At 53.5% G+C, this 25,625-nt stretch overlaps 6 non-coding genes across 6 annotated transcripts; all 6 read left to right on the forward strand.

Annotated features, from left to right (window-relative positions):
* Positions 1 to 3,609: 3,609 nt before the first annotated feature.
* Positions 3,610 to 3,728, forward strand: LOC138553937 (5S ribosomal RNA). The gene has a single exon (XR_011297240.1). It is a non-coding gene; the product is annotated as a 5S ribosomal RNA (ribosomal RNA).
* A 4,098-nt stretch (positions 3,729 to 7,826) lies between these two features.
* On the forward strand, positions 7,827 to 7,945 carry LOC138553938 (5S ribosomal RNA). The gene has a single exon (XR_011297241.1). It is a non-coding gene; the product is annotated as a 5S ribosomal RNA (ribosomal RNA).
* Positions 7,946 to 11,702: 3,757 nt separating this feature from the next.
* LOC138553939 (5S ribosomal RNA) lies at positions 11,703 to 11,821 on the forward strand. Its single transcript, XR_011297242.1, has one exon. It is a non-coding gene; the product is annotated as a 5S ribosomal RNA (ribosomal RNA).
* A 4,093-nt stretch (positions 11,822 to 15,914) lies between these two features.
* LOC138553940 (5S ribosomal RNA) lies at positions 15,915 to 16,033 on the forward strand. Its single transcript, XR_011297243.1, has one exon. It is a non-coding gene; the product is annotated as a 5S ribosomal RNA (ribosomal RNA).
* A 4,093-nt stretch (positions 16,034 to 20,126) lies between these two features.
* On the forward strand, positions 20,127 to 20,245 carry LOC138553941 (5S ribosomal RNA). The gene has a single exon (XR_011297244.1). It is a non-coding gene; the product is annotated as a 5S ribosomal RNA (ribosomal RNA).
* A 4,086-nt stretch (positions 20,246 to 24,331) lies between these two features.
* LOC138553942 (5S ribosomal RNA) lies at positions 24,332 to 24,450 on the forward strand. The gene has a single exon (XR_011297245.1). It is a non-coding gene; the product is annotated as a 5S ribosomal RNA (ribosomal RNA).
* The last annotated feature ends 1,175 nt before the right edge of the window (positions 24,451 to 25,625 follow it).

Here is a 25,625-nt window from a genome sequence, read left to right on the forward strand (position 1 = left end):
CCAGGCCTCTGGATGATGGGGCAGAAGCGGCCGTCACCCTAAGCTTCCTAGAAGTCCCAGCTGGGCCCCATGCTACCTAATATCTCGCCTGATCGAGCCTGGTCGAGCACTGGTCGAGCCTTCAGCCAAGGGACACAGGAGCCAAGGGGTCTGGCCTCGAGCCTTCAACCGAGGGACCCAGGAGCCCAGGGTCTGGCCTCAGTGCTTCCCAAGTCGGCCTTCAGCTGAAGCCTGCCTGGGCTGGGAGCCTCAGCTGCTGTTCCTGGGTGTGCTTCTTTCCTGCATGTGAAGGCCACCAGCGGCGAAGGTTGCCCTCCGCCTTCCAAGGAGTCGAGGGGATAGAAGCAGGAAAATTGTGTGTGTGTTTATTTCTTCTTTTTTAGAGATTCTTTCTATTTTTGTAAGGAACTGACGCCTGGGTGAGTGCTAGTGTGGCTTGAGGTGAATTTACGGGCAGCTTCTTTGCAAACTTTTGCCAAACCAACTTGGAGCAGCACTGGGGTAGAGAGTCAGCCTTCCGCTGATGCCTGCCTAGGCGTGGCTGGGCTGGGGGCCTCAGCTGCTGTTACTGGGCCTGCTTCTTTCCTGGTCTTGTAGGCCGCCAGCCAGAGAAGGTAAGGGCTTCAACCAACATCGCCCTCTGCCTTCCAAAGAGTCGAGGAGACCGCAGCAGGAAAATTGTGTGTGTGTTTATTTCTTCTTTTTTAGAGGTGCTTTCTATTTTTGTAAGGAACCGACGCCTGGGTGAGTGCTAGTGTGGCGTGAGTTAAATTTACAGGCATCTTCTTTGCAAACTTTTGCCAAACCAATTTGGGGCAGCAGTGGGGTAGAGAGTCAGCCTTAAGCTGATGCCTGCCTAGGCGTGGCTGGGCTGGGGGCCTCAGCTGCTGTTACTGGGCCTGCTTCTTTCCTGGTCTTGTAGGCCGCCAGCCAGAGAAGGTAAGGGCTTCAACCAACATCGCCCTCTGCCTTCCAAAGAGTCGAGGAGACCGCAGCAGGAAAATTGTGTGTGTGTTTATTTCTTCTTTTTTTAGAGGTGCTTTCTATTTTTGTAAGGAACCGACGCCTGGGTGAGTGCTAGTGTGGCGTGAGTTACATTTACAGGCATCTTCTTTGCAAAATTTTGCCAAACCAACTTGGACCAGCACTGGGGTAGAGAGTCAGCCTTCAGCTGATGGCTGCCTGGGCTGGGCTGGGCTGGTCTGGGGGCCTCAGCTGCTGTTACTGGGCATGCTTCTTTCCTGGACTTGTAGGCCACCAGCCGGAGAAGGTAAGGGCCTCAACCAACATCGCCCTCTGCCTTTCAAAGAGTCGAGGAGACCCCAGCAGGAAAATTGTGTGTGTGTTTATTTCTTCTTTTTTAGAGGTGCTTTCTATTTTTGTAAGGAACCGACGCCTGGGTGAGTGCTAGTGTGGCGTGAGTTAAATTTACAGGCATCTTCTTTGCAAACTTTTGCCAAACCAATTTGGGGCAGCAGTGGGGTAGAGAGTCAGCCTTAAGCTGATGCCTGCCTGGGCTGGGCTGGGCTGGGGGCCTCAGCTGCTGTTACTGGGCCTGCTTCTTTCCTGGACTTGTAGGCCGCCAGCCCGAGAAGGTAAGGCCTCAACCAACATCGCCCTCTGCCTTCCAAAGAGTCGAGGGGATAGAAGCAGGAAAATTGTGTGTGTGTTTATTTCTTCTTTTTTAGAGATTCTTTCTATTTTTGTAAGGAACTGACGACTGGGTGAGTGCTAGTGTGGCTTGAGGTGAATTTACGGGCAGCTTCTTTGCAAACTTTTGCCAAACCAACTTGGAGCAGCACTGGGGTAGAGAGTCAGCCTTCCGCTGATGCCTGCCTAGGCGTGGCTGGGCTGGGGGCCTCAGCTGCTGTTACTGGGCCTGCTTCTTTCCTGGTCTTGTAGGCCGCCAGCCAGAGAAGGTAAGGGCTTCAACCAACATCGCCCTCTGCCTTCCAAAGAGTCGAGGAGACCGCAGCAGGAAAATTGTGTGTGTGTTTATTTCTTCTTTTTTAGAGGTGCTTTCTATTTTTGTAAGGAACCGACGCCTGGGTGAGTGCTAGTGTGGCGTGAGTTAAATTTACAGGCATCTTCTTTGCAAACTTTTGCCAAACCAATTTGGGGCAGCAGTGGGGTAGAGAGTCAGCCTTAAGCTGATGCCTGCCTGGGCTGGGCTGGGCTGGGGGCCTCAGCTGCTGTTACTGGGCCTGCTTCTTTCCTGGACTTGTAGGCCGCCAGCCCGAGAAGGTAAGGCCTCAACCAACATCGCCCTCTGCCTTCCAAAGAGTCGAGGGAATAGAAGCAGGAAAATTGTGTGTGTGTTTATTTCTTCTTTTTTAGAGATTCTTTCTATTTTTGTAAGGAACTGACGACTGGGTGAGTGCTAGTGTGGCTTGAGGTGAATTTACGGGCAGCTTCTTTGCAAACTTTTGCCAAACCAACTTGGAGCAGCACTGGGGTAGAGAGTCAGCCTTCCGCTGATGCCTGCCTAGGCGTGGCTGGGCTGGGGGCCTCAGCTGCTGTTACTGGCCCTGCTTCTTTCCTGGTCTTGTAGGCCGCCAGCCAGAGAAGGTAAGGGCTTCAACCAACATCGCCCTCTGCCTTCCAAAGAGTCGAGGAGACCGCAGCAGGAAAATTGTGTGTGTGTTTATTTCTTCTTTTTTTAGAGGTGCTTTCTATTTTTGTAAGGAACCGACGCCTGGGTGAGTGCTAGTGTGGCGTGAGTTACATTTACAGGCATCTTCTTTGCAAAATTTTGCCAAACCAACTTGGACCAGCACTGGGGTAGAGAGTCAGCCTTCAGCTGATGGCTGCCTGGGCTGGGCTGGGCTGGTCTGGGGGCCTCAGCTGCTGTTACTGGGCATGCTTCTTTCCTGGACTTGTAGGCCACCAGCCGGAGAAGGTAAGGGCCTCAACCAACATCGCCCTCTGCCTTTCAAAGAGTCGAGGAGACCCCAGCAGGAAAATTGTGTGTGTGTTTATTTCTTCTTTTTTAGAGGTGCTTTCTATTTTTGTAAGGAACCGACGCCTGGGTGAGTGCTAGTGTGGCGTGAGTTAAATTTACAGGCATCTTCTTTGCAAACTTTTGCCAAACCAATTTGGGGCAGCAGTGGGGTAGAGAGTCAGCCTTAAGCTGATGCCTGCCTGGGCTGGGCTGGGGGCCTCAGCTGCTGTTACTGGGCCTGCTTCTTTCCTGGACTTGTAGGCCGCCAGCCCGAGAAGGTAAGGCCTCAACCAACATCGCCCTCTGCCTTCCAAAGAGTCGAGGAGACCCCAGCAGGAAAATTGTGTGTGTGTTTATTTCCATCTTTCTTTCCGAGTTTTTTTTTAAAGTTTTGTAAGGAACGGATGCTTGGGTGAGTGAGTGCAAGTGTGGCTTGGCCTGAATTTACAGACACTTTCTTTGCAAACATGAGTAGGCAAGTGGGTATTTCAAAAGTGGGTGCATGGAGCCGCTCGTTGCTTTTCCAAGCTGGCAGCTGTGGCTCCTGAGCTTGAGGCAAAAAGAAGGGCAGAAGCACACTGCAGAGGACAGCGTTCAGCCTTGCAAGAGGGCAGTGGACGTCGGAGGAGCCGACACAGCACAAGAGGCTCGGAATCGGCGCACTCTTCGCCTACGGCCATACCACCCTGAATGCGCCCGATCTCGTCCGATCTCGGAAGCTAAGCAGGGTCGGGCCTGGTTAGTACTTGGATGGGAGACCGCCTGGGAATACCAGGTGCTGTAGGCATTTTGCTACTCTGTGCCCGATAGGCGGCGTTCGTCTTCCCCGTCTTGAACTACATTTTTCCTCCATTCCGCTTTTAATTTTAACAAACACGGCGCGTGAAAAAGGCACAGGGGCAGACAGCAGCCCTCGCTCCAATGCAGAGCCCCGTCAGAGGCGGACACGTTGTCGCCAAACTAACTTGGAGCAGCAGGAGACTGAAGCCAGGGCAGCAGCTCGCCGCCTCGGGTGGGTGGATGCAGCCAGAAAGGGCCACTCGTGTCCCTGGCAAAGCACCTCCAGCGTCTCCCCGTTTTCTCTCCAGTGGACGCGCAAGGCCCCCTACAGCTAGGGGAGGCAAGTGGATGGGCCTCATCTGCATATGTGGGCTCTAGAGGAAGAGTGCACCCTGGGAGACAAGGGGACACTTGGAGCGGGAAGTGCTCACGGGGGAGAAGTGCCTACAAGAGGCAGGAAGGGAGGGAGGCCACATCATGCCTCTCCATAGCCAGGCCTCTGGATGATGGGGCAGAAGCGGCCGTCACCCTAAGCTTCCTAGAAGTCCCAGCTGGGCCCCATGCTACCTAATATCTCGCCTGATCGAGCCTGGTCGAGCACTGGTCGAGCCTTCAGCCAAGGGACACAGGAGCCAAGGGGTCTGGCCTCGAGCCTTCAACCGAGGGACCCAGGAGCCCAGGGTCTGGCCTCAGTGCTTCCCAAGTCGGCCTTCAGCTGAAGCCTGCCTGGGCTGGGAGCCTCAGCTGCTGTTCCTGGGTGTGCTTCTTTCCTGCATGTGAAGGCCACCAGCGGCGAAGGTTGCCCTCCGCCTTCCAAGGAGTCGAGGGGATAGAAGCAGGAAAATTGTGTGTGTGTTTATTTCTTCTTTTTTAGAGATTCTTTCTATTTTTGTAAGGAACTGACGCCTGGGTGAGTGCTAGTGTGGCTTGAGGTGAATTTACGGGCAGCTTCTTTGCAAACTTTTGCCAAACCAACTTGGAGCAGCACTGGGGTAGAGAGTCAGCCTTCCGCTGATGCCTGCCTAGGCGTGGCTGGGCTGGGGGCCTCAGCTGCTGTTACTGGGCCTGCTTCTTTCCTGGTCTTGTAGGCCGCCAGCCAGAGAAGGTAAGGGCTTCAACCAACATCGCCCTCTGCCTTCCAAAGAGTCGAGGAGACCGCAGCAGGAAAATTGTGTGTGTGTTTATTTCTTCTTTTTTAGAGGTGCTTTCTATTTTTGTAAGGAACCGACGCCTGGGTGAGTGCTAGTGTGGCGTGAGTTAAATTTACAGGCATCTTCTTTGCAAACTTTTGCCAAACCAATTTGGGGCAGCAGTGGGGTAGAGAGTCAGCCTTAAGCTGATGCCTGCCTAGGCGTGGCTGGGCTGGGGGCCTCAGCTGCTGTTACTGGGCCTGCTTCTTTCCTGGTCTTGTAGGCCGCCAGCCAGAGAAGGTAAGGGCTTCAACCAACATCGCCCTCTGCCTTCCAAAGAGTCGAGGAGACCGCAGCAGGAAAATTGTGTGTGTGTTTATTTCTTCTTTTTTTAGAGGTGCTTTCTATTTTTGTAAGGAACCGACGCCTGGGTGAGTGCTAGTGTGGCGTGAGTTACATTTACAGGCATCTTCTTTGCAAAATTTTGCCAAACCAACTTGGACCAGCACTGGGGTAGAGAGTCAGCCTTCAGCTGATGGCTGCCTGGGCTGGGCTGGGCTGGTCTGGGGGCCTCAGCTGCTGTTACTGGGCATGCTTCTTTCCTGGACTTGTAGGCCACCAGCCGGAGAAGGTAAGGGCCTCAACCAACATCGCCCTCTGCCTTTCAAAGAGTCGAGGAGACCCCAGCAGGAAAATTGTGTGTGTGTTTATTTCTTCTTTTTTAGAGGTGCTTTCTATTTTTGTAAGGAACCGACGCCTGGGTGAGTGCTAGTGTGGCGTGAGTTAAATTTACAGGCATCTTCTTTGCAAACTTTTGCCAAACCAATTTGGGGCAGCAGTGGGGTAGAGAGTCAGCCTTAAGCTGATGCCTGCCTGGGCTGGGCTGGGCTGGGCTGGGGGCCTCAGCTGCTGTTACTGGGCCTGCTTCTTTCCTGGACTTGTAGGCCGCCAGCCCGAGAAGGTAAGGCCTCAACCAACATCGCCCTCTGCCTTCCAAAGAGTCGAGGGGATAGAAGCAGGAAAATTGTGTGTGTGTTTATTTCTTCTTTTTTAGAGATTCTTTCTATTTTTGTAAGGAACTGACGACTGGGTGAGTGCTAGTGTGGCTTGAGGTGAATTTACGGGCAGCTTCTTTGCAAACTTTTGCCAAACCAACTTGGAGCAGCACTGGGGTAGAGAGTCAGCCTTCCGCTGATGCCTGCCTAGGCGTGGCTGGGCTGGGGGCCTCAGCTGCTGTTACTGGGCCTGCTTCTTTCCTGGTCTTGTAGGCCGCCAGCCAGAGAAGGTAAGGGCTTCAACCAACATCGCCCTCTGCCTTCCAAAGAGTCGAGGAGACCGCAGCAGGAAAATTGTGTGTGTGTTTATTTCTTCTTTTTTAGAGGTGCTTTCTATTTTTGTAAGGAACCGACGCCTGGGTGAGTGCTAGTGTGGCGTGAGTTAAATTTACAGGCATCTTCTTTGCAAACTTTTGCCAAACCAATTTGGGGCAGCAGTGGGGTAGAGAGTCAGCCTTAAGCTGATGCCTGCCTGGGCTGGGCTGGGCTGGGGGCCTCAGCTGCTGTTACTGGGCCTGCTTCTTTCCTGGACTTGTAGGCCGCCAGCCCGAGAAGGTAAGGCCTCAACCAACATCGCCCTCTGCCTTCCAAAGAGTCGAGGGAATAGAAGCAGGAAAATTGTGTGTGTGTTTATTTCTTCTTTTTTAGAGATTCTTTCTATTTTTGTAAGGAACTGACGACTGGGTGAGTGCTAGTGTGGCTTGAGGTGAATTTACGGGCAGCTTCTTTGCAAACTTTTGCCAAACCAACTTGGAGCAGCACTGGGGTAGAGAGTCAGCCTTCCGCTGATGCCTGCCTAGGCGTGGCTGGGCTGGGGGCCTCAGCTGCTGTTACTGGCCCTGCTTCTTTCCTGGTCTTGTAGGCCGCCAGCCAGAGAAGGTAAGGGCTTCAACCAACATCGCCCTCTGCCTTCCAAAGAGTCGAGGAGACCGCAGCAGGAAAATTGTGTGTGTGTTTATTTCTTCTTTTTTTAGAGGTGCTTTCTATTTTTGTAAGGAACCGACGCCTGGGTGAGTGCTAGTGTGGCGTGAGTTACATTTACAGGCATCTTCTTTGCAAAATTTTGCCAAACCAACTTGGACCAGCACTGGGGTAGAGAGTCAGCCTTCAGCTGATGGCTGCCTGGGCTGGGCTGGGCTGGTCTGGGGGCCTCAGCTGCTGTTACTGGGCATGCTTCTTTCCTGGACTTGTAGGCCACCAGCCGGAGAAGGTAAGGGCCTCAACCAACATCGCCCTCTGCCTTTCAAAGAGTCGAGGAGACCCCAGCAGGAAAATTGTGTGTGTGTTTATTTCTTCTTTTTTAGAGGTGCTTTCTATTTTTGTAAGGAACCGACGCCTGGGTGAGTGCTAGTGTGGCGTGAGTTAAATTTACAGGCATCTTCTTTGCAAACTTTTGCCAAACCAATTTGGGGCAGCAGTGGGGTAGAGAGTCAGCCTTAAGCTGATGCCTGCCTGGGCTGGGCTGGGGGCCTCAGCTGCTGTTACTGGGCCTGCTTCTTTCCTGGACTTGTAGGCCGCCAGCCCGAGAAGGTAAGGCCTCAACCAACATCGCCCTCTGCCTTCCAAAGAGTCGAGGAGACCCCAGCAGGAAAATTGTGTGTGTGTTTATTTCCATCTTTCTTTCCGAGTTTTTTTTTAAAGTTTTGTAAGGAACGGATGCTTGGGTGAGTGAGTGCAAGTGTGGCTTGGCCTGAATTTACAGACACTTTCTTTGCAAACATGAGTAGGCAAGTGGGTATTTCAAAAGTGGGTGCATGGAGCCGCTCGTTGCTTTTCCAAGCTGGCAGCTGTGGCTCCTGAGCTTGAGGCAAAAAGAAGGGCAGAAGCACACTGCAGAGGACAGCGTTCAGCCTTGCAAGAGGGCAGTGGACGTCGGAGGAGCCGACACAGCACAAGAGGCTCGGAATCGGCGCACTCTTCGCCTACGGCCATACCACCCTGAATGCGCCCGATCTCGTCCGATCTCGGAAGCTAAGCAGGGTCGGGCCTGGTTAGTACTTGGATGGGAGACCGCCTGGGAATACCAGGTGCTGTAGGCATTTTGCTACTCTGTGCCCGATAGGCGGCGTTCGTCTTCCCCGTCTTGAACTACATTTTTCCTCCATTCCGCTTTTAATTTTAACAAACACGGCGCGTGAAAAAGGCACAGGGGCAGACAGCAGCCCTCGCTCCAATGCAGAGCCCCGTCAGAGGCGGACACGTTGTCGCCAAACTAACTTGGAGCAGCAGGAGACTGAAGCCAGGGCAGCAGCTCGCCGCCTCGGGTGGGTGGATGCAGCCAGAAAGGGCCACTCGTGTCCCTGGCAAAGCACCTCCAGCGTCTCCCCGTTTTCTCTCCAGTGGACGCGCAAGGCCCCCTACAGCTAGGGGAGGCAAGTGGATGGGCCTCATCTGCATATGTGGGCTCTAGAGGAAGAGTGCACCCTGGGAGACAAGGGGACACTTGGAGCGGGAAGTGCTCACGGGGGAGAAGTGCCTACAAGAGGCAGGAAGGGAGGGAGGCCACATCATGCCTCTCCATAGCCAGGCCTCTGGATGATGGGGCAGAAGCGGCCGTCACCCTAAGCTTCCTAGAAGTCCCAGCTGGGCCCCATGCTACCTAATATCTCGCCTGATCGAGCCTGGTCGAGCCTTCAGCCAAGGGACACAGGAGCCAAGGGGTCTGGCCTCGAGCCTTCAACCGAGGGACCCAGGAGCCCAGGGTCTGGCCTCAGTGCTTCCCAAGTCGGCCTTCAGCTGAAGCCTGCCTGGGCTGGGAGCCTCAGCTGCTGTTCCTGGGTGTGCTTCTTTCCTGCATGTGAAGGCCACCAGCGGCGAAGGTTGCCCTCCGCCTTCCAAGGAGTCGAGGGGATAGAAGCAGGAAAATTGTGTGTGTGTTTATTTCTTCTTTTTTAGAGATTCTTTCTATTTTTGTAAGGAACTGACGCCTGGGTGAGTGCTAGTGTGGCTTGAGGTGAATTTACGGGCAGCTTCTTTGCAAACTTTTGCCAAACCAACTTGGAGCAGCACTGGGGTAGAGAGTCAGCCTTCCGCTGATGCCTGCCTAGGCGTGGCTGGGCTGGGGGCCTCAGCTGCTGTTACTGGGCCTGCTTCTTTCCTGGTCTTGTAGGCCGCCAGCCAGAGAAGGTAAGGGCTTCAACCAACATCGCCCTCTGCCTTCCAAAGAGTCGAGGAGACCGCAGCAGGAAAATTGTGTGTGTGTTTATTTCTTCTTTTTTTAGAGGTGCTTTCTATTTTTGTAAGGAACCGACGCCTGGGTGAGTGCTAGTGTGGCGTGAGTTACATTTACAGGCATCTTCTTTGCAAAATTTTGCCAAACCAACTTGGACCAGCACTGGGGTAGAGAGTCAGCCTTCAGCTGATGGCTGCCTGGGCTGGGCTGGGCTGGTCTGGGGGCCTCAGCTGCTGTTACTGGGCATGCTTCTTTCCTGGACTTGTAGGCCACCAGCCGGAGAAGGTAAGGGCCTCAACCAACATCGCCCTCTGCCTTTCAAAGAGTCGAGGAGACCCCAGCAGGAAAATTGTGTGTGTGTTTATTTCTTCTTTTTTAGAGGTGCTTTCTATTTTTGTAAGGAACCGACGCCTGGGTGAGTGCTAGTGTGGCGTGAGTTAAATTTACAGGCATCTTCTTTGCAAACTTTTGCCAAACCAATTTGGGGCAGCAGTGGGGTAGAGAGTCAGCCTTAAGCTGATGCCTGCCTGGGCTGGGCTGGGCTGGGGGCCTCAGCTGCTGTTACTGGGCCTGCTTCTTTCCTGGACTTGTAGGCCGCCAGCCCGAGAAGGTAAGGCCTCAACCAACATCGCCCTCTGCCTTCCAAAGAGTCGAGGGGATAGAAGCAGGAAAATTGTGTGTGTGTTTATTTCTTCTTTTTTAGAGATTCTTTCTATTTTTGTAAGGAACTGACGACTGGGTGAGTGCTAGTGTGGCTTGAGGTGAATTTACGGGCAGCTTCTTTGCAAACTTTTGCCAAACCAACTTGGAGCAGCACTGGGGTAGAGAGTCAGCCTTCCGCTGATGCCTGCCTAGGCGTGGCTGGGCTGGGGGCCTCAGCTGCTGTTACTGGGCCTGCTTCTTTCCTGGTCTTGTAGGCCGCCAGCCAGAGAAGGTAAGGGCTTCAACCAACATCGCCCTCTGCCTTCCAAAGAGTCGAGGAGACCGCAGCAGGAAAATTGTGTGTGTGTTTATTTCTTCTTTTTTAGAGGTGCTTTCTATTTTTGTAAGGAACCGACGCCTGGGTGAGTGCTAGTGTGGCGTGAGTTAAATTTACAGGCATCTTCTTTGCAAACTTTTGCCAAACCAATTTGGGGCAGCAGTGGGGTAGAGAGTCAGCCTTAAGCTGATGCCTGCCTGGGCTGGGCTGGGCTGGGGGCCTCAGCTGCTGTTACTGGGCCTGCTTCTTTCCTGGACTTGTAGGCCGCCAGCCCGAGAAGGTAAGGCCTCAACCAACATCGCCCTCTGCCTTCCAAAGAGTCGAGGGAATAGAAGCAGGAAAATTGTGTGTGTGTTTATTTCTTCTTTTTTAGAGATTCTTTCTATTTTTGTAAGGAACTGACGACTGGGTGAGTGCTAGTGTGGCTTGAGGTGAATTTACGGGCAGCTTCTTTGCAAACTTTTGCCAAACCAACTTGGAGCAGCACTGGGGTAGAGAGTCAGCCTTCCGCTGATGCCTGCCTAGGCGTGGCTGGGCTGGGGGCCTCAGCTGCTGTTACTGGCCCTGCTTCTTTCCTGGTCTTGTAGGCCGCCAGCCAGAGAAGGTAAGGGCTTCAACCAACATCGCCCTCTGCCTTCCAAAGAGTCGAGGAGACCGCAGCAGGAAAATTGTGTGTGTGTTTATTTCTTCTTTTTTTAGAGGTGCTTTCTATTTTTGTAAGGAACCGACGCCTGGGTGAGTGCTAGTGTGGCGTGAGTTACATTTACAGGCATCTTCTTTGCAAAATTTTGCCAAACCAACTTGGACCAGCACTGGGGTAGAGAGTCAGCCTTCAGCTGATGGCTGCCTGGGCTGGGCTGGGCTGGTCTGGGGGCCTCAGCTGCTGTTACTGGGCATGCTTCTTTCCTGGACTTGTAGGCCACCAGCCGGAGAAGGTAAGGGCCTCAACCAACATCGCCCTCTGCCTTTCAAAGAGTCGAGGAGACCCCAGCAGGAAAATTGTGTGTGTGTTTATTTCTTCTTTTTTAGAGGTGCTTTCTATTTTTGTAAGGAACCGACGCCTGGGTGAGTGCTAGTGTGGCGTGAGTTAAATTTACAGGCATCTTCTTTGCAAACTTTTGCCAAACCAATTTGGGGCAGCAGTGGGGTAGAGAGTCAGCCTTAAGCTGATGCCTGCCTGGGCTGGGCTGGGGGCCTCAGCTGCTGTTACTGGGCCTGCTTCTTTCCTGGACTTGTAGGCCGCCAGCCCGAGAAGGTAAGGCCTCAACCAACATCGCCCTCTGCCTTCCAAAGAGTCGAGGAGACCCCAGCAGGAAAATTGTGTGTGTGTTTATTTCCATCTTTCTTTCCGAGTTTTTTTTTAAAGTTTTGTAAGGAACGGATGCTTGGGTGAGTGAGTGCAAGTGTGGCTTGGCCTGAATTTACAGACACTTTCTTTGCAAACATGAGTAGGCAAGTGGGTATTTCAAAAGTGGGTGCATGGAGCCGCTCGTTGCTTTTCCAAGCTGGCAGCTGTGGCTCCTGAGCTTGAGGCAAAAAGAAGGGCAGAAGCACACTGCAGAGGACAGCGTTCAGCCTTGCAAGAGGGCAGTGGACGTCGGAGGAGCCGACACAGCACAAGAGGCTCGGAATCGGCGCACTCTTCGCCTACGGCCATACCACCCTGAATGCGCCCGATCTCGTCCGATCTCGGAAGCTAAGCAGGGTCGGGCCTGGTTAGTACTTGGATGGGAGACCGCCTGGGAATACCAGGTGCTGTAGGCATTTTGCTACTCTGTGCCCGATAGGCGGCGTTCGTCTTCCCCGTCTTGAACTACATTTTTCCTCCATTCCGCTTTTAATTTTAACAAACACGGCGCGTGAAAAAGGCACAGGGGCAGACAGCAGCCCTCGCTCCAATGCAGAGCCCCGTCAGAGGCGGACACGTTGTCGCCAAACTAACTTGGAGCAGCAGGAGACTGAAGCCAGGGCAGCAGCTCGCCGCCTCGGGTGGGTGGATGCAGCCAGAAAGGGCCACTCGTGTCCCTGGCAAAGCACCTCCAGCGTCTCCCCGTTTTCTCTCCAGTGGACGCGCAAGGCCCCCTACAGCTAGGGGAGGCAAGTGGATGGGCCTCATCTGCATATGTGGGCTCTAGAGGAAGAGTGCACCCTGGGAGACAAGGGGACACTTGGAGCGGGAAGTGCTCACGGGGGAGAAGTGCCTACAAGAGGCAGGAAGGGAGGGAGGCCACATCATGCCTCTCCATAGCCAGGCCTCTGGATGATGGGGCAGAAGCGGCCGTCACCCTAAGCTTCCTAGAAGTCCCAGCTGGGCCCCATGCTACCTAATATCTCGCCTGATCGAGCCTGGTCGAGCACTGGTCGAGCCTTCAGCCAAGGGACACAGGAGCCAAGGGGTCTGGCCTCGAGCCTTCAACCGAGGGACCCAGGAGCCCAGGGTCTGGCCTCAGTGCTTCCCAAGTCGGCCTTCAGCTGAAGCCTGCCTGGGCTGGGAGCCTCAGCTGCTGTTCCTGGGTGTGCTTCTTTCCTGCATGTGAAGGCCACCAGCGGCGAAGGTTGCCCTCCGCCTTCCAAGGAGTCGAGGGGATAGAAGCAGGAAAATTGTGTGTGTGTTTATTTCTTCTTTTTTAGAGATTCTTTCTATTTTTGTAAGGAACTGACGCCTGGGTGAGTGCTAGTGTGGCTTGAGGTGAATTTACGGGCAGCTTCTTTGCAAACTTTTGCCAAACCAACTTGGAGCAGCACTGGGGTAGAGAGTCAGCATTCCGCTGATGCCTGCCTAGGCGTGGCTGGGCTGGGGGCCTCAGCTGCTGTTACTGGGCCTGCTTCTTTCCTGGTCTTGTAGGCCGCCAGCCAGAGAAGGTAAGGGCTTCAACCAACATCGCCCTCTGCCTTCCAAAGAGTCGAGGAGACCGCAGCAGGAAAATTGTGTGTGTGTTTATTTCTTCTTTTTTAGAGGTGCTTTCTATTTTTGTAAGGAACCGACGCCTGGGTGAGTGCTAGTGTGGCGTGAGTTAAATTTACAGGCATCTTCTTTGCAAACTTTTGCCAAACCAATTTGGGGCAGCAGTGGGGTAGAGAGTCAGCCTTAAGCTGATGCCTGCCTAGGCGTGGCTGGGCTGGGGGCCTCAGCTGCTGTTACTGGGCCTGCTTCTTTCCTGGTCTTGTAGGCCGCCAGCCAGAGAAGGTAAGGGCTTCAACCAACATCGCCCTCTGCCTTCCAAAGAGTCGAGGAGACCGCAGCAGGAAAATTGTGTGTGTGTTTATTTCTTCTTTTTTTAGAGGTGCTTTCTATTTTTGTAAGGAACCGACGCCTGGGTGAGTGCTAGTGTGGCGTGAGTTACATTTACAGGCATCTTCTTTGCAAAATTTTGCCAAACCAACTTGGACCAGCACTGGGGTAGAGAGTCAGCCTTCAGCTGATGGCTGCCTGGGCTGGGCTGGGCTGGTCTGGGGGCCTCAGCTGCTGTTACTGGGCATGCTTCTTTCCTGGACTTGTAGGCCACCAGCCGGAGAAGGTAAGGGCCTCAACCAACATCGCCCTCTGCCTTTCAAAGAGTCGAGGAGACCCCAGCAGGAAAATTGTGTGTGTGTTTATTTCTTCTTTTTTAGAGGTGCTTTCTATTTTTGTAAGGAACCGACGCCTGGGTGAGTGCTAGTGTGGCGTGAGTTAAATTTACAGGCATCTTCTTTGCAAACTTTTGCCAAACCAATTTGGGGCAGCAGTGGGGTAGAGAGTCAGCCTTAAGCTGATGCCTGCCTGGGCTGGGCTGGGCTGGGGGCCTCAGCTGCTGTTACTGGGCCTGCTTCTTTCCTGGACTTGTAGGCCGCCAGCCCGAGAAGGTAAGGCCTCAACCAACATCGCCCTCTGCCTTCCAAAGAGTCGAGGGGATAGAAGCAGGAAAATTGTGTGTGTGTTTATTTCTTCTTTTTTAGAGATTCTTTCTATTTTTGTAAGGAACTGACGACTGGGTGAGTGCTAGTGTGGCTTGAGGTGAATTTACGGGCAGCTTCTTTGCAAACTTTTGCCAAACCAACTTGGAGCAGCACTGGGGTAGAGAGTCAGCCTTCCGCTGATGCCTGCCTAGGCGTGGCTGGGCTGGGGGCCTCAGCTGCTGTTACTGGGCCTGCTTCTTTCCTGGTCTTGTAGGCCGCCAGCCAGAGAAGGTAAGGGCTTCAACCAACATCGCCCTCTGCCTTCCAAAGAGTCGAGGAGACCGCAGCAGGAAAATTGTGTGTGTGTTTATTTCTTCTTTTTTAGAGGTGCTTTCTATTTTTGTAAGGAACCGACGCCTGGGTGAGTGCTAGTGTGGCGTGAGTTAAATTTACAGGCATCTTCTTTGCAAACTTTTGCCAAACCAATTTGGGGCAGCAGTGGGGTAGAGAGTCAGCCTTAAGCTGATGCCTGCCTGGGCTGGGCTGGGCTGGGGGCCTCAGCTGCTGTTACTGGGCCTGCTTCTTTCCTGGACTTGTAGGCCGCCAGCCCGAGAAGGTAAGGCCTCAACCAACATCGCCCTCTGCCTTCCAAAGAGTCGAGGGAATAGAAGCAGGAAAATTGTGTGTGTGTTTATTTCTTCTTTTTTAGAGATTCTTTCTATTTTTGTAAGGAACTGACGACTGGGTGAGTGCTAGTGTGGCTTGAGGTGAATTTACGGGCAGCTTCTTTGCAAACTTTTGCCAAACCAACTTGGAGCAGCACTGGGGTAGAGAGTCAGCCTTCCGCTGATGCCTGCCTAGGCGTGGCTGGGCTGGGGGCCTCAGCTGCTGTTACTGGCCCTGCTTCTTTCCTGGTCTTGTAGGCCGCCAGCCAGAGAAGGTAAGGGCTTCAACCAACATCGCCCTCTGCCTTCCAAAGAGTCGAGGAGACCGCAGCAGGAAAATTGTGTGTGTGTTTATTTCTTCTTTTTTTAGAGGTGCTTTCTATTTTTGTAAGGAACCGACGCCTGGGTGAGTGCTAGTGTGGCGTGAGTTACATTTACAGGCATCTTCTTTGCAAAATTTTGCCAAACCAACTTGGACCAGCACTGGGGTAGAGAGTCAGCCTTCAGCTGATGGCTGCCTGGGCTGGGCTGGGCTGGTCTGGGGGCCTCAGCTGCTGTTACTGGGCATGCTTCTTTCCTGGACTTGTAGGCCACCAGCCGGAGAAGGTAAGGGCCTCAACCAACATCGCCCTCTGCCTTTCAAAGAGTCGAGGAGACCCCAGCAGGAAAATTGTGTGTGTGTTTATTTCTTCTTTTTTAGAGGTGCTTTCTATTTTTGTAAGGAACCGACGCCTGGGTGAGTGCTAGTGTGGCGTGAGTTAAATTTACAGGCATCTTCTTTGCAAACTTTTGCCAAACCAATTTGGGGCAGCAGTGGGGTAGAGAGTCAGCCTTAAGCTGATGCCTGCCTGGGCTGGGCTGGGGGCCTCAGCTGCTGTTACTGGGCCTGCTTCTTTCCTGGACTTGTAGGCCGCCAGCCCGAGAAGGTAAGGCCTCAACCAACATCGCCCTCTGCCTTCCAAAGAGTCGAGGAGACCCCAGCAGGAAAATTGTGTGTGTGTTTATTTCCATCTTTCTTTCCGAGTTTTTTTTTAAAGTTTTGTAAGGAACGGATGCTTGGGTGAGTGAGTGCAAGTGTGGCTTGGCCTGAATTTACAGACACTTTCTTTGCAAACATGAGTAGGCAAGTGGGTATTTCAAAAGTGGGTGCATGGAGCCGCTCGTTGCTTTTCCAAGCTGGCAGCTGTGGCTCCTGAGCTTGAGGCAAAAAGAAGGGCAGAAGCACACTGCAGAGGACAGCGTTCAGCCTTGCAAGAGGGCAGTGGACGTCGGAGGAGCCGACACAGCACAAGAGGCTCGGAATCGGCGCACTCTTCGCCTACGGCCATACCACCCTGAATGCGCCCGATCTCGTCCGATCTCGGAAGCTAAGCAGGGTCGGGCCTGGTTAGTACTTGGATGGGAGACCGCCTGGGAATACCAGGTGCTGTAGGCATTTTGCTACTCTGTGCCCGATAGGCGGCGTTCGTCTTCCCCGTCTTGAACTACATTTTTCCTCCATTCCGCTTTTAATTTTAACAAACACGGCGCGTGAAAAAGGCACAGGGGCAGACAGCAGCCCTCGCTCCAATGCAGAGCCCCGTCAGAGGCGGACACGTTGTCGCCAAACTAACTTGGAGCAGCAGGAGACTGAAGCCAGGGCAGCAGCTCGCCGCCTCGGGTGGGTGGATGCAGCCAGAAAGGGCCACTCGTGTCCCTGGCAAAGCACCTCCAGCGTCTCCCCGTTTTCTCTCCAGTGGACGCGCAAGGCCCCCTACAGCTAGGGGAGGCAAGTGGATGGGCCTCATCTGCATATGTGGGCTCTAGAGGAAGAGTGCACCCTGGGAGACAAGGGGACACTTGGAGCGGGAAGTGCTCACGGGGGAGAAGTGCCTACAAGAGGCAGGAAGGGAGGGAGGCCACATCATGCCTCTCCATAGCCAGGCCTCTGGATGATGGGGCAGAAGCGGCCGTCACCCTAAGCTTCCTAGAAGTCCCAGCTGGGCCCCATGCTACCTAATATCTCGCCTGATCGAGCCTGGTCGAGCACTGGTCGAGCCTTCAGCCAAGGGACACAGGAGCCAAGGGGTCTGGCCTCGAGCCTTCAACCGAGGGACCCAGGAGCCCAGGGTCTGGCCTCAGTGCTTCCCAAGTCGGCCTTCAGCTGAAGCCTGCCTGGGCTGGGAGCCTCAGCTGCTGTTCCTGGGTGTGCTTCTTTCCTGCATGTGAAGGCCACCAGCGGCGAAGGTTGCCCTCCGCCTTCCAAGGAGTCGAGGGGATAGAAGCAGGAAAATTGTGTGTGTGTTTATTTCTTCTTTTTTAGAGATTCTTTCTATTTTTGTAAGGAACTGACGCCTGGGTGAGTGCTAGTGTGGCTTGAGGTGAATTTACGGGCAGCTTCTTTGCAAACTTTTGCCAAACCAACTTGGAGCAGCACTGGGGTAGAGAGTCAGCATTCCGCTGATGCCTGCCTAGGCGTGGCTGGGCTGGGGGCCTCAGCTGCTGTTACTGGGCCTGCTTCTTTCCTGGTCTTGTAGGCCGCCAGCCAGAGAAGGTAAGGGCTTCAACCAACATCGCCCTCTGCCTTCCAAAGAGTCGAGGAGACCGCAGCAGGAAAATTGTGTGTGTGTTTATTTCTTCTTTTTTAGAGGTGCTTTCTATTTTTGTAAGGAACCGACGCCTGGGTGAGTGCTAGTGTGGCGTGAGTTAAATTTACAGGCATCTTCTTTGCAAACTTTTGCCAAACCAATTTGGGGCAGCAGTGGGGTAGAGAGTCAGCCTTAAGCTGATGCCTGCCTAGGCGTGGCTGGGCTGGGGGCCTCAGCTGCTGTTACTGGGCCTGCTTCTTTCCTGGTCTTGTAGGCCGCCAGCCAGAGAAGGTAAGGGCTTCAACCAACATCGCCCTCTGCCTTCCAAAGAGTCGAGGAGACCGCAGCAGGAAAATTGTGTGTGTGTTTATTTCTTCTTTTTTTAGAGGTGCTTTCTATTTTTGTAAGGAACCGACGCCTGGGTGAGTGCTAGTGTGGCGTGAGTTACATTTACAGGCATCTTCTTTGCAAAATTTTGCCAAACCAACTTGGACCAGCACTGGGGTAGAGAGTCAGCCTTCAGCTGATGGCTGCCTGGGCTGGGCTGGGCTGGTCTGGGGGCCTCAGCTGCTGTTACTGGGCATGCTTCTTTCCTGGACTTGTAGGCCACCAGCCGGAGAAGGTAAGGGCCTCAACCAACATCGCCCTCTGCCTTTCAAAGAGTCGAGGAGACCCCAGCAGGAAAATTGTGTGTGTGTTTATTTCTTCTTTTTTAGAGGTGCTTTCTATTTTTGTAAGGAACCGACGCCTGGGTGAGTGCTAGTGTGGCGTGAGTTAAATTTACAGGCATCTTCTTTGCAAACTTTTGCCAAACCAATTTGGGGCAGCAGTGGGGTAGAGAGTCAGCCTTAAGCTGATGCCTGCCTGGGCTGGGCTGGGCTGGGGGCCTCAGCTGCTGTTACTGGGCCTGCTTCTTTCCTGGACTTGTAGGCCGCCAGCCCGAGAAGGTAAGGCCTCAACCAACATCGCCCTCTGCCTTCCAAAGAGTCGAGGGGATAGAAGCAGGAAAATTGTGTGTGTGTTTATTTCTTCTTTTTTAGAGATTCTTTCTATTTTTGTAAGGAACTGACGACTGGGTGAGTGCTAGTGTGGCTTGAGGTGAATTTACGGGCAGCTTCTTTGCAAACTTTTGCCAAACCAACTTGGAGCAGCACTGGGGTAGAGAGTCAGCCTTCCGCTGATGCCTGCCTAGGCGTGGCTGGGCTGGGGGCCTCAGCTGCTGTTACTGGGCCTGCTTCTTTCCTGGTCTTGTAGGCCGCCAGCCAGAGAAGGTAAGGGCTTCAACCAACATCGCCCTCTGCCTTCCAAAGAGTCGAGGAGACCGCAGCAGGAAAATTGTGTGTGTGTTTATTTCTTCTTTTTTAGAGGTGCTTTCTATTTTTGTAAGGAACCGACGCCTGGGTGAGTGCTAGTGTGGCGTGAGTTAAATTTACAGGCATCTTCTTTGCAAACTTTTGCCAAACCAATTTGGGGCAGCAGTGGGGTAGAGAGTCAGCCTTAAGCTGATGCCTGCCTGGGCTGGGCTGGGCTGGGGGCCTCAGCTGCTGTTACTGGGCCTGCTTCTTTCCTGGACTTGTAGGCCGCCAGCCCGAGAAGGTAAGGCCTCAACCAACATCGCCCTCTGCCTTCCAAAGAGTCGAGGGAATAGAAGCAGGAAAATTGTGTGTGTGTTTATTTCTTCTTTTTTAGAGATTCTTTCTATTTTTGTAAGGAACTGACGACTGGGTGAGTGCTAGTGTGGCTTGAGGTGAATTTACGGGCAGCTTCTTTGCAAACTTTTGCCAAACCAACTTGGAGCAGCACTGGGGTAGAGAGTCAGCCTTCCGCTGATGCCTGCCTAGGCGTGGCTGGGCTGGGGGCCTCAGCTGCTGTTACTGGCCCTGCTTCTTTCCTGGTCTTGTAGGCCGCCAGCCAGAGAAGGTAAGGGCTTCAACCAACATCGCCCTCTGCCTTCCAAAGAGTCGAGGAGACCGCAGCAGGAAAATTGTGTGTGTGTTTATTTCTTCTTTTTTTAGAGGTGCTTTCTATTTTTGTAAGGAACCGACGCCTGGGTGAGTGCTAGTGTGGCGTGAGTTACATTTACAGGCATCTTCTTTGCAAAATTTTGCCAAACCAACTTGGACCAGCACTGGGGTAGAGAGTCAGCCTTCAGCTGATGGCTGCCTGGGCTGGGCTGGGCTGGTCTGGGGGCCTCAGCTGCTGTTACTGGGCATGCTTCTTTCCTGGACTTGTAGGCCACCAGCCGGAGAAGGTAAGGGCCTCAACCAACATCGCCCTCTGCCTTTCAAAGAGTCGAGGAGACCCCAGCAGGAAAATTGTGTGTGTGTTTATTTCTTCTTTTTTAGAGGTGCTTTCTATTTTTGTAAGGAACCGACGCCTGGGTGAGTGCTAGTGTGGCGTGAGTTAAATTTACAGGCATCTTCTTTGCAAACTTTTGCCAAACCAATTTGGGGCAGCAGTGGGGTAGAGAGTCAGCCTTAAGCTGATGCCTGCCTGGGCTGGGCTGGGGGCCTCAGCTGCTGTTACTGGGCCTGCTTCTTTCCTGGACTTGTAGGCCGCCAGCCCGAGAAGGTAAGGCCTCAACCAACATCGCCCTCTGCCTTCCAAAGAGTCGAGGAGACCCCAGCAGGAAAATTGTGTGTGTGTTTATTTCCATCTTTCTTTCCGAGTTTTTTTTTAAAGTTTTGTAAGGAACGGATGCTTGGGTGAGTGAGTGCAAGTGTGGCTTGGCCTGAATTTACAGACACTTTCTTTGCAAACATGAGTAGGCAAGTGGGTATTTCAAAAGTGGGTGCATGGAGCCGCTCGTTGCTTTTCCAAGCTGGCAGCTGTGGCTCCTGAGCTTGAGGCAAAAAGAAGGGCAGAAGCACACTGCAGAGGACAGCGTTCAGCCTTGCAAGAGGGCAGTGGACGTCGGAGGAGCCGACACAGCACAAGAGGCTCGGAATCGGCGCACTCTTCGCCTACGGCCATACCACCCTGAATGCGCCCGATCTCGTCCGATCTCGGAAGCTAAGCAGGGTCGGGCCTGGTTAGTACTTGGATGGGAGACCGCCTGGGAATACCAGGTGCTGTAGGCATTTTGCTACTCTGTGCCCGATAGGCGGCGTTCGTCTTCCCCGTCTTGAACTACATTTTTCCTCCATTCCGCTTTTAATTTTAACAAACACGGCGCGTGAAAAAGGCACAGGGGCAGACAGCAGCCCTCGCTCCAATGCAGAGCCCCGTCAGAGGCGGACACGTTGTCGCCAAACTAACTTGGAGCAGCAGGAGACTGAAGCCAGGGCAGCAGCTCGCCGCCTCGGGTGGGTGGATGCAGCCAGAAAGGGCCACTCGTGTCCCTGGCAAAGCACCTCCAGCGTCTCCCCGTTTTCTCTCCAGTGGACGCGCAAGGCCCCCTACAGCTAGGGGAGGCAAGTGGATGGGCCTCATCTGCATATGTGGGCTCTAGAGGAAGAGTGCACCCTGGGAGACAAGGGGACACTTGGAGCGGGAAGTGCTCACGGGGGAGAAGTGCCTACAAGAGGCAGGAAGGGAGGGAGGCCACATCATGCCTCTCCATAGCCAGGCCTCTGGATGATGGGGCAGAAGCGGCCGTCACCCTAAGCTTCCTAGAAGTCCCAGCTGGGCCCCATGCTACCTAATATCTCGCCTGATCGAGCTGGTCGAGCACTGGTCGAGCCTTCAGCCAAGGGACACAGGAGCCAAGGGGTCTGGCCTCGAGCCTTCAACCGAGGGACCCAGGAGCCCAGGGTCTGGCCTCAGTGCTTCCCAAGTCGGCCTTCAGCTGAAGCCTGCCTGGGCTGGGAGCCTCAGCTGCTGTTCCTGGGTGTGCTTCTTTCCTGCATGTGAAGGCCACCAGCGGCGAAGGTTGCCCTCCGCCTTCCAAGGAGTCGAGGGGATAGAAGCAGGAAAATTGTGTGTGTGTTTATTTCTTCTTTTTTAGAGATTCTTTCTATTTTTGTAAGGAACTGACGCCTGGGTGAGTGCTAGTGTGGCTTGAGGTGAATTTACGGGCAGCTTCTTTGCAAACTTTTGCCAAACCAACTTGGAGCAGCACTGGGGTAGAGAGTCAGCCTTCCGCTGATGCCTGCCTAGGCGTGGCTGGGCTGGGGGCCTCAGCTGCTGTTACTGGGCCTGCTTCTTTCCTGGTCTTGTAGGCCGCCAGCCAGAGAAGGTAAGGGCTTCAACCAACATCGCCCTCTGCCTTCCAAAGAGTCGAGGAGACCGCAGCAGGAAAATTGTGTGTGTGTTTATTTCTTCTTTTTTAGAGGTGCTTTCTATTTTTGTAAGGAACCGACGCCTGGGTGAGTGCTAGTGTGGCGTGAGTTAAATTTACAGGCATCTTCTTTGCAAACTTTTGCCAAACCAATTTGGGGCAGCAGTGGGGTAGAGAGTCAGCCTTAAGCTGATGCCTGCCTGGGCTGGGCTGGGCTGGGGGCCTCAGCTGCTGTTACTGGGCCTGCTTCTTTCCTGGACTTGTAGGCCGCCAGCCCGAGAAGGTAAGGCCTCAACCAACATCGCCCTCTGCCTTCCAAAGAGTCGAGGGAATAGAAGCAGGAAAATTGTGTGTGTGTTTATTTCTTCTTTTTTAGAGATTCTTTCTATTTTTGTAAGGAACTGACGACTGGGTGAGTGCTAGTGTGGCTTGAGGTGAATTTACGGGCAGCTTCTTTGCAAACTTTTGCCAAACCAACTTGGAGCAGCACTGGGGTAGAGAGTCAGCCTTCCGCTGATGCCTGCCTAGGCGTGGCTGGGCTGGGGGCCTCAGCTGCTGTTACTGGGCCTGCTTCTTTCCTGGTCTTGTAGGCCGCCAGCCAGAGAAGGTAAGGGCTTCAACCAACATCGCCCTCTGCCTTCCAAAGAGTCGAGGAGACCGCAGCAGGAAAATTGTGTGTGTGTTTATTTCTTCTTTTTTTAGAGGTGCTTTCTATTTTTGTAAGGAACCGACGCCTGGGTGAGTGCTAGTGTGGCGTGAGTTACATTTACAGGCATCTTCTTTGCAAAATTTTGCCAAACCAACTTGGACCAGCACTGGGGTAGAGAGTCAGCCTTCAGCTGATGGCTGCCTGGGCTGGGCTGGGCTGGTCTGGGGGCCTCAGCTGCTGTTACTGGGCATGCTTCTTTCCTGGACTTGTAGGCCACCAGCCGGAGAAGGTAAGGGCCTCAACCAACATCGCCCTCTGCCTTTCAAAGAGTCGAGGAGACCCCAGCAGGAAAATTGTGTGTGTGTTTATTTCTTCTTTTTTAGAGGTGCTTTCTATTTTTGTAAGGAACCGACGCCTGGGTGAGTGCTAGTGTGGCGTGAGTTAAATTTACAGGCATCTTCTTTGCAAACTTTTGCCAAACCAATTTGGGGCAGCAGTGGGGTAGAGAGTCAGCCTTAAGCTGATGCCTGCCTGGGCTGGGCTGGGCTGGGGGCCTCAGCTGCTGTTACTGGGCCTGCTTCTTTCCTGGACTTGTAGGCCGCCAGCCCGAGAAGGTAAGGCCTCAACCAACATCGCCCTCTGCCTTCCAAAGAGTCGAGGGGATAGAAGCAGGAAAATTGTGTGTGTGTTTATTTCTTCTTTTTTAGAGATTCTTTCTATTTTTGTAAGGAACTGACGACTGGGTGAGTGCTAGTGTGGCTTGAGGTGAATTTACGGGCAGCTTCTTTGCAAACTTTTGCCAAACCAACTTGGAGCAGCACTGGGGTAGAGAGTCAGCCTTCCGCTGATGCCTGCCTAGGCGTGGCTGGGCTGGGGGCCTCAGCTGCTGTTACTGGGCCTGCTTCTTTCCTGGTCTTGTAGGCCGCCAGCCAGAGAAGGTAAGGGCTTCAACCAACATCGCCCTCTGCCTTCCAAAGAGTCGAGGAGACCGCAGCAGGAAAATTGTGTGTGTGTTTATTTCTTCTTTTTTAGAGGTGCTTTCTATTTTTGTAAGGAACCGACGCCTGGGTGAGTGCTAGTGTGGCGTGAGTTAAATTTACAGGCATCTTCTTTGCAAACTTTTGCCAAACCAATTTGGGGCAGCAGTGGGGTAGAGAGTCAGCCTTAAGCTGATGCCTGCCTGGGCTGGGCTGGGGGCCTCAGCTGCTGTTACTGGGCCTGCTTCTTTCCTGGACTTGTAGGCCGCCAGCCCGAGAAGGTAAGGCCTCAACCAACATCGCCCTCTGCCTTCCAAAGAGTCGAGGGAATAGAAGCAGGAAAATTGTGTGTGTGTTTATTTCTTCTTTTTTTAGAGGTGCTTTCTATTTTTGTAAGGAACCGACGCCTGGGTGAGTGCTAGTGTGGCGTGAGTTACATTTACAGGCATCTTCTTTGCAAAATTTTGCCAAACCAACTTGGACCAGCACTGGGGTAGAGAGTCAGCCTTCAGCTGATGGCTGCCTGGGCTGGGCTGGGCTGGTCTGGGGGCCTCAGCTGCTGTTACTGGGCATGCTTCTTTCCTGGACTTGTAGGCCACCAGCCGGAGAAGGTAAGGGCCTCAACCAACATCGCCCTCTGCCTTTCAAAGAGTCGAGGAGACCCCAGCAGGAAAATTGTGTGTGTGTTTATTTCTTCTTTTTTAGAGGTGCTTTCTATTTTTGTAAGGAACCGACGCCTGGGTGAGTGCTAGTGTGGCGTGAGTTAAATTTACAGGCATCTTCTTTGCAAACTTTTGCCAAACCAATTTGGGGCAGCAGTGGGGTAGAGAGTCAGCCTTAAGCTGATGCCTGCCTGGGCTGGGCTGGGGGCCTCAGCTGCTGTTACTGGGCCTGCTTCTTTCCTGGACTTGTAGGCCGCCAGCCCGAGAAGGTAAGGCCTCAACCAACATCGCCCTCTGCCTTCCAAAGAGTCGAGGAGACCCCAGCAGGAAAATTGTGTGTGTGTTTATTTCCATCTTTCTTTCCGAGTTTTTTTTTAAAGTTTTGTAAGGAACGGATGCTTGGGTGAGTGAGTGCAAGTGTGGCTTGGCCTGAATTTACAGACACTTTCTTTGCAAACATGAGTAGGCAAGTGGGTATTTCAAAAGTGGGTGCATGGAGCCGCTCGTTGCTTTTCCAAGCTGGCAGCTGTGGCTCCTGAGCTTGAGGCAAAAAGAAGGGCAGAAGCACACTGCAGAGGACAGCGTTCAGCCTTGCAAGAGGGCAGTGGACGTCGGAGGAGCCGACACAGCACAAGAGGCTCGGAATCGGCGCACTCTTCGCCTACGGCCATACCACCCTGAATGCGCCCGATCTCGTCCGATCTCGGAAGCTAAGCAGGGTCGGGCCTGGTTAGTACTTGGATGGGAGACCGCCTGGGAATACCAGGTGCTGTAGGCATTTTGCTACTCTGTGCCCGATAGGCGGCGTTCGTCTTCCCCGTCTTGAACTACATTTTTCCTCCATTCCGCTTTTAATTTTAACAAACACGGCGCGTGAAAAAGGCACAGGGGCAGACAGCAGCCCTCGCTCCAATGCAGAGCCCCGTCAGAGGCGGACACGTTGTCGCCAAACTAACTTGGAGCAGCAGGAGACTGAAGCCAGGGCAGCAGCTCGCCGCCTCGGGTGGGTGGATGCAGCCAGAAAGGGCCACTCGTGTCCCTGGCAAAGCACCTCCAGCGTCTCCCCGTTTTCTCTCCAGTGGACGCGCAAGGCCCCCTACAGCTAGGGGAGGCAAGTGGATGGGCCTCATCTGCATATGTGGGCTCTAGAGGAAGAGTGCACCCTGGGAGACAAGGGGACACTTGGAGCGGGAAGTGCTCACGGGGGAGAAGTGCCTACAAGAGGCAGGAAGGGAGGGAGGCCACATCATGCCTCTCCATAGCCAGGCCTCTGGATGATGGGGCAGAAGCGGCCGTCACCCTAAGCTTCCTAGAAGTCCCAGCTGGGCCCCATGCTACCTAATATCTCGCCTGATCGAGCCTGGTCGAGCACTGGTCGAGCCTTCAGCCAAGGGACACAGGAGCCAAGGGGTCTGGCCTCGAGCCTTCAACCGAGGGACCCAGGAGCCCAGGGTCTGGCCTCAGTGCTTCCCAAGTCGGCCTTCAGCTGAAGCCTGCCTGGGCTGGGAGCCTCAGCTGCTGTTCCTGGGTGTGCTTCTTTCCTGCATGTGAAGGCCACCAGCGGCGAAGGTTGCCCTCCGCCTTCCAAGGAGTCGAGGGGATAGAAGCAGGAAAATTGTGTGTGTGTTTATTTCTTCTTTTTTAGAGATTCTTTCTATTTTTGTAAGGAACTGACGCCTGGGTGAGTGCTAGTGTGGCTTGAGGTGAATTTACGGGCAGCTTCTTTGCAAACTTTTGCCAAACCAACTTGGAGCAGCACTGGGGTAGAGAGTCAGCCTTCCGCTGATGCCTGCCTAGGCGTGGCTGGGCTGGGGGCCTCAGCTGCTGTTACTGGGCCTGCTTCTTTCCTGGTCTTGTAGGCCGCCAGCCAGAGAAGGTAAGGGCTTCAACCAACATCGCCCTCTGCCTTCCAAAGAGTCGAGGAGACCGCAGCAGGAAAATTGTGTGTGTGTT

Source organism: Ambystoma mexicanum, unplaced genomic scaffold (genome assembly GCF_040938575.1).
Source record: "Ambystoma mexicanum isolate Mex_15411 unplaced genomic scaffold, UKY_AmexF1_1 Mex_scaf141, whole genome shotgun sequence".
In the NCBI taxonomy this organism is placed as follows: domain Eukaryota; kingdom Metazoa; phylum Chordata; class Amphibia; order Caudata; family Ambystomatidae; genus Ambystoma; species Ambystoma mexicanum.